The 17,742-nt window shown below is 36.2% G+C and overlaps 1 pseudogene; it reads right to left on the minus strand.

The window, feature by feature from the left end:
- Nucleotides 1-468: 468 nt before the first annotated feature.
- LOC122725364 lies at nucleotides 469-909 on the minus strand (annotated as a pseudogene).
- Nucleotides 910-17,742: the final 16,833 nt, after the last annotated feature.

Genomic DNA, 17,742 nt, shown 5'->3' on the forward strand with positions numbered 1-17,742 from the left:
ATTATCTTTCTTTATATTCTGAGTTTAAGAAGGACCAGATAAAATGGGCATTTCTATATATAAATATGTGTGCATGTTTGTAAATGAACTGGAAAAAAGAATTTTATAGGAAACTACAGATTTCTCTTCTGTAAAGCTTGATTTTGATTTTAAATATATATATAATTTATCACATAATTTTCAGAGCTATCCTGCTTGTGTTTCTTTCTGGCCTTCCTTCTATTCTCCTTTTCTCAATTTTTTTTATTTCCAAGGCTTTATTGCACAGGGTTACAAGACTGTTTTAGTAAATGCTGGTTCCAATTCCTTTCAATCCCCTGGCACGAGATGTTGATTTCAGGGATGGACACACACACAGACAAACACACAGAGACACACACATACTTATACTCTGTGATGAAGACACACACACATGCATACCACAGCTACTAAAAGTGGTGGATCCAGTCTATATCCATTTTTAAAATCTTATTCATAGACCCAGTCATGGGCACAAGGCTTACAGTCAACCAGCTCTTCAGGTTTAAACCACAGGCTGATCTCCTCGGCACTTTTTACAGAATCTCTGCCAGGAATGATGTTCCTGCCAACTTGAATGCAGAAGTCCCCATGAATGGTTCCTGGCTTAGAATCCCCCAGCATCACTCTGCCTGTCTTCATCACATTCAAGCCCTCCCAGACCATGGCTACAACAGGCCCTGAGTTCATGTATTTCACAAGCCCAGGGGAAAATGGCCTGTCCTTCAGGTTAACATAATGCTGTTTCAGATGTTCCTCTGAGGCCCTAAGGAATTTCATGCCCACAAGTCGGAATCCCTTCTGCCCAAAACATTTGATGATGTCCCTGACCAGGCCTCACTGGACACTGTTCGGCTTGATGGCAGTGAAGGTGCTCTCAGTGTTGGCCATGGTCCAGGGAAGCTTAGGCTGGAGCAGGAAAAGTGGGCAGCTGTGGGTGCAGTGGAGGTGGCAGCTGGACTTCACTGTCTGCACTTCACTCTCTTTTTTGAATTTTGAAAAAATATAATTTAATGACCTTACTCTTCCTCCCTCACTGCTTCCTTCCTTTCTTCTTTTATCTTTCCTTCATCTGAGTACCTATTATTAATAATAAGTGACTCAATAGTATCTTTTTTTTTGCAGGGCAATGAGGGTTAAGTGACTTGCCCAGGGTCACACAGCTAGTAAGTATCAAGTGTCTGAGGCCAGGTTTGAACTCAGATCCTCCTGAGTCCAGGGCCAGTGCTTTATCCACTGTGCCACCTAGCTGCCCTCAATAGTATCTTAAGGTTTGTAGAATGCTTCATATACATTATTCCCACTAAGACAACAGTTTATTTCCTCTATCAGAAACTGCATGTTTTTTTTTAAATTATAGATGTATATTAAGTGCCTTAGATACTTAGACCATTACATTCATTATAACCCTCATCTATTTCAAATGTTCTTTGTGGGGCTGATGAATAGAAATTTCACTTTCACCTCAGACTTTCACTGTCTGAGTATCTCACAAGGCCAGACCACGCTTCATATGCTGTTCAGTCATCTATCCAAACTGTCTGCCGGTCATTGTACCTGTAGACTACATGGCCTCTAGACATATCTGGGAAACTTAATGCACTCAGCTTTAAAGACAGCAACAAAGGTCGAACTGTCTGAAGTGGTGAATGAATAAATAAGTTCAATTTACAAAGGCCACTATAGCTAGCTAGTGCCAGACCAGACCATCTAGGTCATGCTACAAAAACCCATCTGGTTGTCTATCCTAGCCAACTTCTTGCCATATACCATACCATTCCGTTCGATCTTCCCCTAACACTTTTTACCTTTTGTTCTGAGAACTACAGTATAATCAGATCAATACAACCAATACTGCTGGAAAGGTTGTGACAATCAACTCCCACAATGGCTCCATTCATCATCCCTATGACCAAAACATGTTTTTTTTTTCTTTCTTTTCTTTTTTGAGGGGCAATGAGGGCTTAGTGACTCGCTCAAGGTCACACAGACATTAAATGTCAAGTGGATGAGGTCAGATTTAGGTCCTCCTGAATCCAGGGCCGGTACTGTGTCACCCAGCTGCCCCCCAAAACACATTTTCTTAACCACTATTACCCTATATCTCTTGTTCTCCCCTTAGAATGTAAGATGTTTTTTAGAATTTGCTTCATTTTGTTTTATTTGCACCTGCAAAACTTATCATGTTGAGGTTTTTTTGGTAACTAACATTTTTTCCAATTACATGTAAAAATTGTTTTCAACATTCATTTTTATAAAATTTTGAGTTCCAAATTTTTCTGCTTCCCTTTCATACTCCCTCCCCAAGATGGCGAGCAATTTGATATAAGTTATACATGTGCAATAATGTTAAACATATTTCCAGAACAAGAAGCAAAGACCATGAAAAAACAGAAAAGCAGTGGAAATAGCATGCTTTGATCTTCATTCAGACTTCATAGTTCTTTCTCTGGATGTGACTGGCATTTCTCATCATGAGTCTTTTGGAATTGTCTTGGATCATAATATTGCATAGAAGAGCTAAGTCTATCATAGTTGATCATCAAACAATGTTGCTGTTGTTGTATCACAGGTATGTTTTTTTCAAATTAAGTACTCAATGCATGCTTGTCATTCATTCATTCACTCATTCATTCATTTACTCCATAATGCAGGGTATTTTTTTTTGCAAGGCAATAAGGGTTAAGTGACTTGCCCAGGGTCACACAGCTAGTAAGTGTCAAGTGTCTGAGGTGTCATTTTAACTCAGGTTCTCCTGAAACCAGCTTTATCCACTGTGCCACCTAGCTGCCCCCAATGGAGGGTATTTTTTTAATGTACTCATTTGGTGATTATCAGAGCTTAAATGTAATGATTTTAACTCGATGAGGTATTTTTCAATCTGAATTTGGTTACCACCTTTATTTCATTTTCCCAGGCCTTAGTTTTTGTTCTTAACCCTTTTTTTATTTGTTATTGCTGTTCAGTAATTTCAGTCATGCCTGACTTTGATGACCTAATTTGGGGTTTTCTTGGCAACAATACTGGACTGCTGTGTCATTTGCTTCTCCATCTCAGATGAGAAAGCTGAGGCACAGAGGGTAAGTGACTTGCCCAGAGTCACACAGCTATTAAGTGTCTGAAGCCAGATTTGAACTCTAGTCTTTCTGAATAAAGGCTCAACACTTAAGCTACCTAGCTGCTCAAACCATTTTTATGTCATTTACTAAAGGCAAATGGCTGGAGAGAACTATTTGTTGATTATGAAAATAAAACCTCTCTAGTGAAGCAAAAGACCTCTTTACAGCAAGATGTCTTCCATTCTCATACTCAAATAAATCAAGATTCTTTAATAACCAAATTCAATGACCCTTGGATCATAAGCATCAGGCAAAGCCAAAGAAAGAAAGAAAGAAAGAAAGAAAGAAAGAAAAACTTCCATCTTTCTTTTTCTTTTCTTTTCTTTCTTTTTTTGGTGAGGTAATTGGGGTTAAGTGACTTGCCCAGGGTCACACAGGTAGAAGGTGTGGAGTATCTGAGGCCGGATTTGAACTCAGGTCCTCCTGAATCCAGGGCTGTTGCTTTATCCACTGCATCACCTAGCTGCCCCCCACCCCCAATCTTTCCGAGATGAGTCGGATCTTGGGGAAGTCACTTGATCTCTCTAGGCCTCATTTTTAACATCTGTAAAATGAGGAGATTGGATAAAATGACCTTTGTGTCCCCTTCCTGTTCTGTCTATTCTCCTAAAGTCCTTTGAAAAATGAAAAAGAAATTGAATAGCCTTGAAATTCTAGATCCTAGATCTTGTATAACACTTAATTCCTATCCTTGGGATGTATAGACATTCCCTAAATTAGCAAATGGAATATAAAAGGGGGGAAATACTGTATGTTACATAATAAACAAAAGAAACACTAGACAGAATACTTAATTATTAAGTTGAATTTAAAAACCCCCTAACCTTACCTTAATTATAAACATTTACTTTAGGCTAACATAAAGCAATGAATGCCAAAGTACTTTTTGTATCATTTCATCTTCACATCATTTTCAAAATCATTTTTTTTTAAGTACTCAGTTTCCATCATGAGATATTAATTTGGGTGCAATTTCATTTGGCTTCCCATGGAAAAACACAGTACTGGGAACTTAGTGAAACCCCCACCCAATACGATATTTAAAGTAATGTCTAATAAATATAAGCAGTATGTTCTCATTAATATTGAATATATATATATGTGTGTATATATACATATATACATATATATACACATACATATATATATATATATATTCAGAAGGGGAGGATGGTTGTGTGACAATTAAGAATATGAGAGACATAGTTTCTAGGCAATTTAATCCTTTCTTAATAGGCCAGCCTATTGGCCATCTGTCTCCACCCAAAGACCCCTAATAGCAGTGGGGTCTCAGTTCATATATCCTTTCAATTAAAGGAGGTCCATCACATAGCAATCAAATCTAATTGGTTAACAACAATCAAATCTATTTGGTTGACATGATTGGAAGAGGGTTATATTAAAATGAAATCCATGGGGCAGCTAGGTAGTGCAGTGGATAGAGCACTGGCCCTGGAGTCAGGAGGACATGAGTTCAAATCTAGCCTCAGACACTTCACACTTACTAGCTGTGTGACCCTGGGCAAGTCACTTAACCCCAACTGCCTCCCCCCCCAAAAAATAATAATAAATCCAGGGATATGTGACTCAGGTCATTCAATGTGACATCAGAAAAATAATGTAAGACCCCCTGACCCCAACTAGTTTCCATCTAGGTATGATTGTATAGGCTAAAGTCCTTTAGCTATCTAGACAAAAGGATCCGTCTCCATCCAAGTTTCCTTTCGTAAGCTTGGCTTGAGCTTGATCCATATGAAGAAATTTGATGGAATTTCTCAAGAAGAACTAGCCCTTGAGTCAGGGGGAGAGGGAGAAAGAACTAAGAAAGAAGGGGAGATCACTGGGTCCCCCAAGATATCGATTATTAATAATTATTTCCCACAGGTGGATAAAGCACTGGACCTGGAATTGGGAAGACTCTTCTTCCTCAGTTCAAATCTAGTCTCAGTCATTTGCTAGCTGTGTGACCGTGGGTAGTCACTTAACCTCTGCCTCAGTTTCCTCATCTATAATAGGAGCATAATAACAGCGCCTACCTTGTTGGATAACTGTGAGGATCAATGGACATAATAATGTGCTTTGCACAATACCTTTTACAGAGTGAGCATTATATGAATGTTAGTTATTAGTATTCCTTTAAAAGAATAAGAAAAAAAGTCTTTGAAAGAAGAAATAACCTTGCTATGGGCACTATTCTCTTTTAAAACTCTATGAATGAGGGGCAGCTAGGGGGTACAGTGAATAAAGCACTGGCCCTGTATTCAGGAGGACCTGAGTTCAAACCTGGCCTCAGACACTTGACACTTACTAGCTGTGTGACCCTGGGCAAGTCATTTAACCCTCATTGCCTCACCAAAAAAAAACAAAAACAAAAACAAACAAAAAAAACCTCTATGAATGTATTTCTCTCAGATTTTCTAAGGATCATGCTCTGGAAGAAATCTCTGGGTTGTGACAGATACCTCTTTTCCTAGTCAATAACTCCTGGGTTCTTTAAGTCCATGTATAACTGATCACTTGGTTGGCTTACTGCCCTTGAATTAGCCAAGGATTTTGCTCAAGAGACAAGGAAACGTATTTAATGAAGGCCTGAAAGTATATGGACTATGGGGAATTTCTAGCTCAGAATACATACAAATCTATCAAAATAACTGCTATATACTGAGAATGTGATTTGTAACAATGGTCCTAAAGATACTCACACATATGTGTATATGTATACACATATGTATTAATATAAATAGGATAATAAAAATAACTATCATTTATATAGCACTCTAAGGGCTTACAAAAACTATATATACACATATATAGTGTGCACACACATTATATACATACATATATACATATATATATATGTAATTTTAAAAACTATCTTCAAAATTACCATAGGATGTAAGTGTTATTATTGTCCTCATTTTACAGGTAAGGGAATCAAAGACAGAGATTAAGTAATTTTTACAGGGTCATGCAGCTAGTAAGTTTTTGGTACAGAATTTGAATTTGGGTCTTCCTGATTCCAAGTCTAGTACTACCTGTAGCACCTAGGTGCCTTGCCATAAGATCTTTAGGGAGTCCCAGCTCCAAAGAAGAAAGAAGGATGGAAGGCAAGGACTGCCTTCTTATTTTTGACTTGTCAAAGGAGAAGGAGCCAAGATCAAAAGGAGGGAGGGAGAAATAGACAGTGAAACAGAGGACAGTGAAACAGAGGACAGAGAGACAGAGACAGAGAAAGAGTGAGAACTGGGTCCACCAAACATATAAATTCTCTGGGGAAATTCTTAGCTCAACAGAAACATAGAAATACATTATGTATTTATATACATGAACTACATGATATATGATAAACATGGAATACATTTATACATATGGAATGCATATATATGTGTGTGTATACATATAGATGTATATAAATGAGCTTCTATGTAATAAAAAGGAATGCTTACATGAACAATATTTATATTGCCATGTTAAATGTAATATATTAAGATTAATATATAATAGAGTCATTATTTTTATATAATTCTGTTTTATGGCATTCTATATGTATATATATGTGATATATATAATGGCATTCTATATATATGGAATTTCTATATGAAATACACATTTACATATATATGAAAGATATATAATGGCATTCAATACATATATGGAATATAAAAATTATAGATAATAACTTGAAAAACTTTTAAAGAACAAAGTTGAATGTTTAACAAAAACCCTAAAGATATAGGACAAACAATTATTACCAAAAGGAATATTACACAGGATTGCATCTCAGTCCCATTTGGGCTTACTTTAACACAGGGGCATGTAAGCTTCCTAATTCTGAGAGACAGAAGGGGGATAGGGAAGAGTGTAGAAAGAGATCAAAAGACTGTATTCTCTTCTACTCACTAGAGAAGTATTAGTCATTTTCTTCTTCATACACCAAGAAATGAGTGCATTAATATGAAGAGAACAAGGCCTAATGGGTAAGGCCCTGAAAATCAGGTTAATCCTGTTCTAATTTGGTCACATGTAATCATCTTCCATAGCCTGCTCTTCCAAAAGTCCTGAGGGTTGAAGTCAACATCCAAAACAACATATTCTCTGCTCCATGCTAAGGCTGAGGACTAGGATGGGTGGTACTTCTGTCAAAGGGACAAATCAGATTGGAATCAAGAAAATTCAAAAAGGGACAAGAATGTCAAGCTGAGTGAATCCATTCCTTGTGGCTTATTGCTTTTCCCTTTTCCCAGACGTATTTTTCTGACTAGGCATGAGTGAATTGTTAAGGCTATCTTCCCCTTTGACACGGGTAGTAGGCAAGGAGGTATCAGTTGATAATTTTAATAGTGTCAATTATAGCTAAAACAGGTAAATTTCTAACAACCATTAATCCCAATGATATGGTAAATACATAGATACATAAATGATAGAAAATAGATATACATATAGTAATATGAGTATACATGTGTGTATATATATATATATATATATATATATATATATATATATATATATATATATATATATATATATTTACTTTATTTAGGTGGTGGTAACTAGGATTTTATATTTATACACATATGTAAATCTTATAATATTACAACATACAATCCTATAATTATATATACATATATACATATGTATGTATATAAAGTCCCAGTAACTACTACATAAATACCCCTATTGCAGAATGCCCAGCAAGTATGGTATATGAAGTCTCCTCTGGACCGGTTGGGGATTCCAGTGGGGTATCCCTTTTTTATTTCTCTTTATCTTCCTACTTCTCTCCCAGACCCTTTCTCGAATAAGGCAGGTATGAATCTTTAAATTTCTCTAAATTTTTAGTTCCATTTTCCTGAGCAAAATGAGGGCAAAGGATCAAAGTCATTTACCTCTTTCTTAGTGCCACCTGTCTCCTTCTTTTGGTTTCTTTTTCTCCTGTATTCTCCACTTCTACAAACCTTGTTCATTATTATGCATCCCTTCAGATGGATACTATTTGTTCTGTATATTCACTCAAGTGGGAGAAACAGAGAGAAAGGAAAGATCTCAGCAAGGGCTATCTTTGGTAGTATAGTTAGGATGGGCTTCATGTGAAAGAAAATGTAAAAGGAAATAGGGACCTACTGAAGGAAAAGACAGAAGGAAATAAAGATTTAAATAACATCCTCTATTAGCCAGATGTTTTATTAATTGCTTTAAAGATATTATCTTGTTTGATTCTAGCAACAACCTAGCCAAGTATGGGCTGTTATTTTCCCCATTTTAGAGTAGAGGAAACTCAAAAGAGGTTAAGTGACCTGGCCAGAGTCACAGCTAGTAAGTGTCTGAGGTTAGATTTGAACTCAGGTTTTCCTGACTCCAGACCCAGTGCTCTATCTACTGTATGACCTACCTGTCTCTAAGATTTTTGAGCAAAGGAGTGATTCCTCTGGAATTCCGACAATGAATGAAATTTTCCCTTAGGAGGAAAACTCTATAGTAAAGCAGGCGAACTAAGAGATCAACTATGATTTCAGTATAGACATGAGGTTTAAGTGTATAAACTAGGGTGACAGAAATAGAAAAAGGAAAAAAAAAAGAGATATAAGGCACATACCCTACCCTACCTCCAGACAGTAAGGACCACTAAGTCAAAGTAGATCTTATCTGAAATTCCTATGTCTCTAGAGTCCTAGCATAATATTCTGCTCACAAGATAGTGCATGAGATAATGCCTGATACAATGCCTGTGAAATAGATTTGTAAATTGGCAAACTATAAAATCACAGAATTTTATGAGGCTTTTCTGCTTGGTAACTGGGAGACTCCTATATCCCAGGTCTAATTTACTACCTACAGATAATAAAGCAACAAGAACATTGCATTGTTTTCTTATGGGACATACATGATGGCAGAAGAAAAGGTACTGAGCGAATAATGTGTGACTTTTCTCTAGTCTTTTTTCTGTATATGTGGAAAGAGTTCACACTTTGGTGAAATCATAGATACCTGAAATAATAAAATAACTTTTATCCCATGGTTTTTTTATTCAGTATTCAACAAATAGCCTGTGAATATGAATAGAAATATATTACTTTGTTAGGGTATTGAATAGAATAATTCCATAGTTCATAATAGTCTATAATTTCACTGTTGCCTTGGAATCTTCTAAGCCAAAATGAAGAAAAATCATTGTTGTTAATGTAGTTTCTCCTTCATTCTTGAAGAGGATTATGACAGATGTCATGACTTGCAATGGATTGGATTTAAGTGAGAAAGGGCTATGTAAAGTCACCAGTCTCACTCTCTCCTCCAGAGTCATCTGGGTCCAGTGGCAAGATATATTATTAGAATGACTGGAAATAGACCCAGATGTTTAAGCAATTGGGGTTAAGTGACTTGCCCAGGGTTGCACAGCTAGTCTGAGGTGATATTTGTACTCAGATCCTCCCAACTTTAGGGCCAATGCTCTAACCACTGTGGCATCTACCTGCCCTAATCAAGGAAAAACAATGAGAAAAATCAATGTCTAAGGAAGATAAACTAGGCTTTAAAATTTTTAATTTGACATTTTGAAACTTCTAATAAATTCACTTAATTTAAACCACTAGTCAGGAAGCTTGATGTTAATAGTTTTTCTTCAGAAAGTATATTATAGACTCATGGGACTTTAGAAGAACAAAGGAAGAGACCTTTGAAATCATCTAGTTCAAACTTCTTATTTCACAAATGAAGAAACTGAGTCCCAGATTTTGTAAGTGACTCATTAAGGGTCAAATACCAAGAAGTGGGACTAGAATCCAAGCCTCGACTCTCAGGTCTTTGTTTTTTCTACTCACCAGGCTGAATCTATACTTTTTGTGAGTTATTCATTTCATAAAATTTTAGTGTAAAATGAAAAAAATCATGCTTGTTCTTATTCCTCAAAATTTGGGATGGCAGGGCATGTAGTGGGGGTGAGACATGAGTAAACATGCTATTATTTTCATGTTTTCAATAATGTAAGATGAAAATCCCTTAAGAATAGAATGATATGCTGGCAAAGAGAAATTGTTTGTATTCAGTTGTGAGCACTGGAAAACCAATAAAAGCAAAAAACTGTTTCTTGCTTATCACAGAAATCTGACAGTTTTAATGATCATGTCAAATGCATTTTTCAGGCATATTGTTTTCCTGAGTTTATTTGGTCTGTGAAGTACTTTATCTTCTGAAATGTCAATGTGCTATGCTTTGAGTTGGCACCATTTCCCTTTGAATATATATGAACAAGCCATAGGCTGGAAATGTTAAATTCTCCCTGAGAGAGGCCAGATACAGGAAAGGGTTTCTAATGTGGCATTAGAAGGAACTGCAAATCAATGATGCCTAATCTAGTGTTTACTGAAACCTTTACAAGGTTCCACAAGAAACAATCCAATAAAACAAATATTTCTTATGTCTGAAGCACCATAGCAAGTGCTGGAGATACAAAGATCAAACATGTTACAGTGCCTGCCCACAAGGAGCTTACAGGAATTAAAGGAAGAGATGATAGAATAGATACCTTCACATGAGTACAATGCAAGATAATGCAATATACACAGTGGAGAACTATAAAGTGTATGATATGAGATTGAAGGAAAGAATTTTATCCATAAAAAGTTCATAAAGGAGTTGGAATTTGACCTAGGTCATGAAGGGAAAAGATCCCAATAGCCATAGATAGGATGGGAGTATGCTCCAGAAATGGGAAATACATAAAATTAGGAAAATGCAGGACAAAGTCAGAGACTAATTAATAGTAGTTTGTAAGGGAGAACGAGAATAAGTATAGGCCCTCCTGAGCTTTGCCTCAGGGTGCCAAAGTTAGGGCTAGCCTCCTTGCCCAAGGACAACAACAACAGGGGGTATGGTTGCTTTCTCTGATTGCAAGGGTCCACCAAAGGACCAGAGAGCATGAAGGCTCCCTACTGGTGGTAAAATGAGTAAAAGGATCCCCATCTCTTACTTTCCTATGGATGAATGGTCCAGTAACTATCACATACCCACTAGGACTATATCCAAACAGGGTGCACTAACCAATTATCCTCTGGCCCATTGGATGTATATGATCAATGGTAATGGAGGCATGAAATGACCTTGGCATGTCCAGAGGTCTCTGTCTCCCATGACAATAATTTACACCAAAGTGCCAGAAACTCCCACTTATTGCTTTATTGTCAGGAATCTCAGTAAGAATTATTGAATAAAATAATTAATAAGGTCAGAAAGATAAAATGGGGTCAGATTCTGAAGGACTAAATGATAGCTAAGGAGTTTGCAAAGTAAGGGTCTATTAAAATTTTTGATCAGAGGAATTACATAGAGACCTGCACATTAGGAAGATTATTTTGGCATCAATGTGAAATATGTAATGGGGAGGAAAGATACTTCAATAATCTCATCTTAAGATCATAGATTTGGAAATGAAAGGAATCTTAGAAGTCATTTTATCCCACCTCCTCATTTTATTTATTTATTTGTTTGTTTGTTTGTTTATTTAATTATTTATTGTTGGCAATGGGGGTTAAGTGACTTGCCTGGGGTCACACAGCTAGTAAGTGTCAACTGTCTGAGGCCGGATTTGAACTCAGGTACTCCAGAATCCAGGGCCAGTGCTTTAACCACTGTGCCATCTAGCTGCCCAAACTCCTCATTTTAAAGATGAGGAAATGTGTGACCCAGAGGTGTGTAATTATTTGACCAAGATCACAGAAGAAGTAAATAGCAAAGTCAGAATTCAGATGTAGATCCTTTATTCCAATTATAGCATTCTTTATTATTTAAGGCAGCCTCTTTCTAGACTTACCTGATTGATGTAAGGATGAGCCATTTACATTAATGTCTTCAGAAAGTCTGCATGTTATACTCTGAAAGTGTGAGGGCCAAAATTTGATATACGGAGCATTATTTGGGTGATGCCTTAATATTGGGGTCCCAGAAATATGAGGGACCTTTTAGGTTCACCCTCCCCTCTGAACCTTTTTAGATATTTCTCTTTTTAGATATTTCTCCCAGGCCAATAAGAAAGGAGCCTTTAAGCTTTAATTAACAAAAGGATAAGATTGTATTAATTGGGAATTAATTAAACAACAAAGGTGAAACTAATAAAAATCAAAGATAAGGAAATAGGAAAATAGAAATACAGATAAATATTCTTAATTCTAAACTTAACCTATTCAATCCTCAGACCATTTCCAATTAATCTAGTTCAAAGGAATTTAGGGTTTTCCATAATTAGCTCACTAACACCTGAACAGTCTGCAGTTGCTCATGCCACCAAGGAAAACAGCCCCCTGAGACAGAGAGAACACGCACCACTACCGCAAGGGCAGAAGACCAAGAGAATGTGCTCCAGTTATCTGAATTGATTATCTGAATTGAATCAGAGAAGGAAAACTATATATACACATTGTATTGGGTATAGAAATGTATCTTAACCAATTGGAAAGTGGGAGAAGAAGGGATAAGAGAAAAGAGGTATGATAAAAACAGGGCAGATTAAGGGAGGTAGTGATCAGAAACAAAACATAATAGAGGAAAATGCACAGTTAGTAATTATAACTGGAACATGAAAAGGATAAATTCACCCATTAAATGGAAACTGATACTCGAATGGATTAGAAAAAAAGAATCCAACAATATATTGTTTAAAAGAAACATACCTGAAACAGAGAGAGACATACAGAGTTAAATAAGGGACTAGATCAGAATCAATTATGCTTCAGCTAAAGTATGAAAAAAAACCAGGGGTAACATGCTCTCAGACAAAGCATAAATAATAGAAAGGAAAAAGCAGGGAAACTACATATTGCTAAAAGGCACCATAGACAAAGAAGTAATAGCGGTACTAAATATTGATACCAAGCACAATAGAATCCAAATTAGGGGAACAAGGAAAATGTAATTTGCCAGATCTATGAATAAGGGAAGAGTTTACAACCAATCAAGAGAGAGAAAGCATTATAGGACCTAAAATGGATAATTTTGAATACATTAAATTTTAAAAGTTTTACACAAACAAAAACAATGCAACCAAAATTAGAAGGAAAGCAAAAAACTGGGAGAAAATGTATACCAATTATCTCTCAAATATATAGGGAACTGAGCAAAATTTATAATATACATATCTCTGTGTGGTTGTACACACACATATATAAATATAGGTATAGATAGAGATATAGATTATATATAGATGATATATATTCCTGAACATAGAAAGTTACTATGGTGACAGGGAAACTCAAAACTCAGAGGGAAACTTAAAACTCAGACACAAACTCAGAGGAAGACAACAAAGTCAGAATTGCTATGTCTAAATCCTCAAAGAAAAAATGTGAATTGCTCTTGGGCCCAAAGAGAATTCCTTGGAGAGTTCAAAAAAGGGTTTTTTAAATCAAATAGAAGAAGAAGAAAAACAAATAAAAGGTGTAGAGAAAATAGTGGGAAAATAAATGAGAGTGATTTAAGAAAACCATGAAAGAATTTTTAACAACTTGGTAAAGGAAGCATAAAAACACTGAAGAAAATATCACTTTATTTGTTTTTGTTTTGTTTTGTTTTATTTTGTTTTGTCAGGCAATGAGAGTTAAGTGACTTGCCCAAGGTCACACAGCTAGTAAGTGTCAAGTGTCTGAGGTCAAATTTGAACTCAGGTCCCCCTAAATCCAGGGCTGGTGCTTTACCCACTGTGCCACCTAGCTGCCCCCAAAAATACCACTTTAAAAACAAGAATAAATCAAATGGTAGAAGCACAAAAATCCACTGAAGAGAAGAACTCTTTAAAAAGCAGAAATGTTCAAATAGAAAAAGAGGTACAAAAATTCACTGAAGAGAACATCGTAAAAAGCATAATTCGTCAAATGGGGGAAAAAGATATAAAAACTCACTTTTAAAAATTCCTTGAAAATTAGAATTGGGCTAGTGGAAGCTAACGACAACATGGGACATCAAGAAACAATAAAATCAAATTAAAACAGGGGGGTGGGGGAGAGGAAAATGTGACATATCTCTATAGAAAAAAATGCTCTGGAAAATAGACAAGGAGAAATAATTTAAGAACTATTGGACTACCTAAAGGCCATGATAAAAAAAAGAGCTTAAAATCATCTTTCAAGAAATCATCAAGGAAAACTGCCTGGATATTCTAGAACCATAGGGTAAAATAGAAATTGCAAGAATCCATCAAACACCTGAAAGAGATCCCAAAATGAAAACTTCCAAGAATATTATAGCCAAAATCAAGAGCTCCTAAGTCAAGGAGAAAATTTTGCAAGCAGCTATAAAGGAACAATTCAAATATCATGGAGCCACAGTCAGAAAATAATAAAAAATTTAGTAGTTTTGGCATCAAAGGATTGGAGGTCTTGGACTATGATAGTCCAGAGGGCAAAGGAGTTAGGATTATAACCAAGAATCACCTACCCAGAAAAACTAAGTATAATCCTTCATGGGAAAAATATATATCAATGAAATAGAAGATTTTCAAGCATTTCTAATGAAAAAAATAGAAATTTTAACTTTTAAATAGAAGATTCAAGAGAAACACAAAAGGTGAAGCAGAAAGAGTAATCATAAGGGACTCAGTAAAGTTAAACTGTTTACATTCCTACAGGGGAAGATGATATTTGTAACTCCTAAGAACTGTATAATTATCATAGCAATTAGAAAACATATACCTAGACATAGGGCATTAGCAATGCAGTGATTATGATGTAATGATAACTTAAAAATAAAAATTAAGGAATGAGAAATGGATTGCAATGGGAGAAGAGGGAGGGAAGAGCCAGAATGGAGTTCATTATCTCACATAAAAGAGGTATAGAAGAACTTTTATAGTAAGGTAGAGATGGCTAAAGAAGGGGGAGCACTTGAACCTTACTCTCATTGAAATTGGCTCAAAGAGAAAATAACATATACACTCAGTTAGGCATAGAAATCTATCTCTTTTTTTGTGGGGCTATGGGGGTTAAGTGACTTGTCCAGGGTCATACAGCTTGTAAGTGTCAAGTGTCTGAGGCCAGATTTGAACTCAGGTACTACTGAATCCAGGGCCAGTGCTTTATCCACTGCACCACCTAGCTGCTCCTATCTCTTTTTTGTAGGGCAATGAGGGTTAAGTGACTTGCCCAGGGTCACATAGCTAGTAAGTGTCAAGTGTCTGAACCCAGAGTTAAACTCAGGTTCTTCTGAATCCAGTGTCAGTGCTTTATCCACTGTGTCATTTAACTGACCACCCCCCTTTAAAAATGTATCTTGCCCTACAGGAAAGTAAGATAGGAATGGGGATAAGAGAAGGAGGGGGGGCTAATAGAAGGGAGGGCAGATTGGGGGAGGTGGTAGTCAGAAAGAAAACATTTTGGGGGATACACAGGGTGAAAGGAGAGAGAGAGGAAAAGAAGGATAAGGGAAATAGGATGGAGGGAAATACAAAGGTGTTAATCTTAACTGAAAAAAATATATAGAAAGTTTCTCTAATAAAGGCCTTAATTCTCAAATATATAGAGAACTGAGTAAAATTTATAAAAATATGAACATTCCTGAATTGATAGTCAAAGTATATAGAGGCACTTTTCAGATAATCAAAGATACCTATTGTCATATGAAAAATGCTGTAAATTACCAATTATTAGAGAAATTCAAATTAAAACAACTCAGAGGCACTCCTACCAGATTGCCAAATATGACAGAAAAGGAAAATGACAAATTTTGGAGTGGATGTAGGACAATTGACACTCTGATGCACTGTGAGGAGAGTAGTAAACCGATTCAACCATTCTGTAGAGCAATTTGGAACTATACACAAAGGGATATAAAATTGTGCATACCCTTTGACCTAGCAATACCACTTCTATGTCTGTATCCCAAAGAGATTACAAAACCCAAAAAGGTTCTATATGTACACAAATATTTATAACATCTTTTTAGTGGTGGCAAAGAATTGGAAATTGAGGAGTTGCCCATCAATTGAGGAGTGGCTTAATAATTTGTGCTATAGGACTGTGATGGAATACTACTGTGCCCCAAGAAATCATGAGCTGGATGCTCTCAGGAAAAGTAGGAAAGACTTACATGAATTGATGCAAAGTGAAATGAGCAGAATCAGAACATCATATACAGTGACAGCAATATTATAAAATGATCAACCGTGAATGAATTAGCTATTCTAAGTCAATGATCCAAGACAATTCCAAAGGACTAATGATGGAAACCGCTATCCACCTCCAGAGACAGAACTGAGGGTATTTGAATGCAGATTGAAGCATAGTTTTTAATTATTTTCTTTATTTTGCTGGGTTTTCTGGTATGCTGTCTTTTACAACATGACTAAAATAAAAATATGTTTTGCATAATTGCACATGTATAACCTGTATCAAATGGCTTGCCTTCTCAAAACAGGGGGAGGAAGAGAAAGAGAAGTAAAGAATTTGGAATTCAAATTTTTTTAAATGAATATTAAAATTGTTTTTGTACATAATTGGTGAAAAGGTAATTTTTTAAAGTAGAGGTTAAAAAGTATTTATTCTAGGCAGGGGGCATAGCCTTGAAAAAAGCATAGAGATGAAAGACTGAAGTAAGCAGGCCAAGATGGCTGAAACATAAAATTCATAATATAGACTAATATTCAATAAGCCTAGAAAGGTAGATTGGCACAAGACTGTGAAAGTTTGTTTAATCCTAGAACTGATCCAACCATTCTGGAGACCAATTTAGAACTATGCCCAAAGGGCTATGGGACTAGGCATACCCTTTGACCCAGTAATACCACTACTAGGTCTGTATCCCAAAGAGATCATAAAAAGAGAAAAGTACCCACATATACAAAATTATTTATAGCAGCTCTTATTGTGGTGGCAAAAAATTGGAAATCAAAGGAATACCTATTAATTGGGGTATGGATGAACAAGTTGTGGTATATGAATGTGATGAAATACTGTTGTTCTATACAAAATGATGAGCAGGCAGATTTCAGAAAAATCTGGAAAGACTTAAGTGGACTGATGCTGAGTGAAGTGAACAGAACCAGGAGAACATTGAACATAGTAACTGCAACATTGGGTGATGATCAGCTATGACAGACTTAGCTCTTCTCAGCAATACAATGATCCAAGACAATTCCAAAGGACTCATGATGGAAAATGCTCTCCACATCCAGAAAAAAAGAATTGTTGGGCAGCTAGGTGGTGCAGTGGATAAAGCACCAGCCCTGGATTCAGGAGGAACTGAGTTCAAATCCGGCCTCAGACACTTGACACTCACTAGCTGTGTGACCCTGGGCAAGTCACTTAACCCTCACTGCCCTGCAAAAAAACAAAACAAAACAAAACAAAAAAACTGTGGAATCTGAATGCAGATTGAACCATACTGTTTCTACTTTTTTTTGCATTTTTTTTCTTTTTTAAGGTTTTCCCCTTTTGTTCTGATTCTTTTTTCACAAAATGACTAATGCAGAAAAAAACTATTGTATTTCAAGATGATGGCTTCTTCTCCTTATATGGGGCTGTGAATTATCCAAAATATACTTAACACGCTGCTAATGAGAGAATACATAGGTAAGCTTTTTCTATTTCTCCTTAATAACAAATGTTAAGCTTCCCATAATTATTCATTA

This window comes from Dromiciops gliroides, chromosome 4, assembly GCF_019393635.1.
Source record: "Dromiciops gliroides isolate mDroGli1 chromosome 4, mDroGli1.pri, whole genome shotgun sequence".
NCBI lineage: Eukaryota > Metazoa > Chordata > Mammalia > Microbiotheria > Microbiotheriidae > Dromiciops > Dromiciops gliroides.